Genomic DNA, 4022 nt, shown 5'->3' on the forward strand with positions numbered 1-4022 from the left:
GAGGAGATACATTTTGAAATTTTTGTATCATCAGCGAATGAAAGTATGGTAGAATTGGTCACGAAGAAAGGTAGATCAATTACAAACATGATGAACAAAGTAGCGCCAATTGGATATCCTTGACCCGTCCCAGATGTAACTTTGATTGGGTCAGATTTGGTATCTGCTATCTTTACAATTTGTCTGCGACCAGACAAGTAAGATTCGATCCATTTTAACAGCTGCTCATTCAGTCCCATGATTTCTAGTTTTTGAATAAGCAATTTTAAGTTGACGAGTCAAAAGCCTTGGCTATGTCCAAATAGATGGCGTCTGTTTGATGTCCTCTCCCCATGTTATGTTATTGTTTTTGAAGTAAATTCAACTAAATTTGTTATCGTTGACCTGTTCTTTATGAATCCATGCTGACTTTCGTGTACTATGTTCTTCAAATATAGATTGAGATGGTTTGTGACGATCGAATCGAGAATTTTTGACAAAATACACTGTAAAGCAACACCTCGGTAATTTTGAACGTTGTTTCTATCGCCATTCTTGTAAACTGGTCTGACAAATGACGTTCTCCATATCTGCGGGACAGAGGCAGTTTCAAGCAGTGTTGGGTAAAGATATTAGATAAGATGAGATACCAGATAAGATGCCAGATAAGATGATATCTTATATCTTATCTTATCTTTGACGAATATATCTCATCTTATCTAGATAACTAAGTTTTCTTTCGATATCTTGGTGGTATATTTAGATCTTTTTAAGATATTTTGAGATTTTTACGAAAAAATTCAAAAAATTTTGGAAAATATATCTTATCTGCTTATAAAATTATTTATATGAAAAGATAATGAAATTATCTAGATACTTTTGAATATCTAGATACTTAGAGTTATCTAGATACTTTTGAGTATCTAAAGTCCAAAATCTTTGTGATTTTTTCTGCGTAAAAATATCTTTGAAAGTATCTAAGATACACCCAAGATATTATCTTATCTTTGCGTTTTTTAAGATAAGATATGGTATCTTACCTAGATAAATTTTTTGCAAAACTAAAAAAATCTCATCTTATCTAGATACCAAAAATTTTACAATTACCCAACACTGGTTTCAAGTGATTCTTTTAACAGTGTTGAGATTGGACCCTGCAATGAAATCAAACAATGCTTGATAAATTTTTTTGGAATTTCATCAGGACCACAGACAAGATCATCTGGCAGCATGCTTATATGTTGACCTACAAGCTCCTCGGTTATTTCGATCATTGATATTTCAGCACAAATATCACGTATTTTTTCTATTTCTGAACTTTCATATCGCAGATCACCTTCTAAAGAGCTGTAAGCGTTGCCAAAGTGTTTTGCAAAAACACTAGCAATTGTTAATTGATCGCTTGCTTTTTCATTCAAATAAGTCATCTCATGTGGTAGATCTTCACTTTTCCCTTTTTTGAAATTTACGTGCTTGAAAAATTTCTTTGGATCATCATCTATCTGTTTCTCCATCTCTATTCTGTAATCTCTGATAGCAGAGCATAATTGGACATGAGTTTCTATTGTTGACTTAATAATTTTATAAAAATTATTCATTCTTAACTCTAATTAATTTGTATCAAAAACATTATGCCAATCTACATCAAGAAACGACTCATTTATTTGTTTATAGTCTGCATTTATAAAGTCGCGATATGTTTTTTTTGTTTCAATGTTTTAGATGACTTGCTCATTATATTTGATTTCGATTGCATTGTGGTGCTTTTCAAAATTCAATAAATGAAAGTCACTCATGGTGCAATGAAACTGCTCAACATCATTTGTCCAATTGTCCGACCATTTTGGTTGTAATTCTTGTTAATCTGTTGAAGTCCCAATTCATAACATCCTTTTCATTCAACTTTGAAGCTAGTTCTTTCAAAGCATACATGTTGTAATATTTAATGAGTGGTCATATAAATGTAAAGGAAAGACGTTTTAACGTTCATGGGTTGATGAAATCAAAGTAATGTGCTGTATGTGACAATCGAGAGACAGATGTTAAAAATATATACAATTCAGTGTATACTCTTTTTGTACAGAATGTACTCAGTGAAATGCAACAAGATTAAAGTTTTGCAGTATTAAATTTCATAAGTTGTTAGTTTTTCTCTGTGAATTCTTTGCCGATAAATATTGTTTGAAATGTTTTCACTTTGAAATTGACATTTGTTTGAATAACACAATCCTAAAACCACCACTCTTAATTCTAAATTATTATAGCAATGCCGAAAATAAATCTGGAACAACAACCACGATGTTTGATCTTATCTAATTTGCCAAGAAGTCTGACCCGCAAAAATTTAAGAAAAAAAAAACACGAACATTAGTGATCGTCTTTTGTACTGAAAAAAATAAAGTTCACACTGAATTCGATTAATTAATTCGATATTTAATACATTTGAAATGTAAGTTCGTTAAGAAATGAATATAATCCAAAATACAAATAGCTGAAATAAAATGTAAACAGTGTACCAAAATAGCGTGCTTTGATTTATTCTCATTAGATTTGATTTAACAGCAGATTTTCAGTTTTTTTTCAGTTGGATTTAAGTTAAATTAGCATTTACAAATTGAGATGTAAGTATGTTGTCGGTCGGTATGAAAGGACATGTCTAGGTAAAAGTGCTTTTTTTCTAATCTAAATGCTTCCGGTGAAACAATAACAGACTAAGTAGTCACTTTGCTTTAAGGTAAGAAAATAGGAGCCATTACAATTTCTCGAGCATATGCGTGAGTGTGATGCATCAATCGATGGTGCATTCTTCTTGAATTTCATTTGTCAAGTCGATTGACAACGAAAATTACTCACATCTTTTTTATGTACCACTTATTCAACTCACGCAATTCACATTTGTCGTTTTTTTCTTACATCTCTTCCCAGCCAAAGATCGTAATTGATGTTTTATCTACCTGTTGAACTAGAAGTCAAGTAAATTAATCAAATCAAAAGTACCATCAAAGTTAGTCTTAATCGAACGTATGGGTGATGATATTCACTTGGCATTTCGGGCAATTGTCGATTTTTCGGCTCTTTTATACTATTTATAAGGAATATACGATAATTGGTGGTCATTACAGCAACGCCTGTCCCTGAATTTGATGTAAATATTTTGGCATCGATGACTTTTGTGTTTATGACTTTTTTTTGCTCATAACCATTTCAACAACGATACAATCGAATGAAAATTAAAAGAATCACCAATAGATGGCGCATCGTCTATTGGTCATTGTTTCAGATTGAATTAATTATGCGCAATTACATACACATACACATACACAGTAGCAGCTAGTTTGTCGGCATCGTTATTACGAAATGTCAAATGATCTTTCGCATTTACACAGCGAACTCCAATTGGATTAGTTGAAATAATTTAGTCTCAAAGGCGGAAAAAAACCGTAATTAATTTTTAGTGTGCTCAAAATCAGATAAAACACAATAATTATCGAATTAGTTCATATTTTGTCGTGATTCCAAACAAATTGATAACAAATTGGAAAATATTCTAAACTTTAAAAAACGTATTTGATAATTTCATCATCTAAACGATCAAAGAAATTGAGACGCAATTGTCAATCGGACCAACGGAACAATTTTTCAATTTTTCCTGTGCATTAATTCATCAAAGTCCCAAAATAAATCAGGTAAATTCATGTTTAGTCGTGTTTCGAAAATAAATTATCGCTATTGATGAGTATTTCGGCACGTGTTCAATTTTTTCTTTGCTTTTTGAAGTTTGGTTATGTTCTGTTCCGCTTGTTTGTTGTCCAAGATCTTTCTTCGATATTGTACGAATATGTATCGATTTGTTTCTATTTTTTCCGTATTTTATAATTAAGGATGCGTCCGAAGCGTACTTGCGTTAATGAAACGAATGAAAGAATTCGAATATACTCTGAATGGGCCAATTCGCAGCGCCAAAGACAACCAATGAATAACGCATCGGCCAATAGCCAACAAACTGAGCCGACACAAAATCAAGACGAAGAAGAAGAAGAGAA

Source organism: Contarinia nasturtii, unplaced genomic scaffold, assembly GCF_009176525.2.
Source record: "Contarinia nasturtii isolate CC-2019 unplaced genomic scaffold, AAFC_CNas_1.1 Cnas_scaffold_2426, whole genome shotgun sequence".
In the NCBI taxonomy this organism is placed as follows: Eukaryota; Metazoa; Arthropoda; class Insecta; order Diptera; family Cecidomyiidae; genus Contarinia; species Contarinia nasturtii.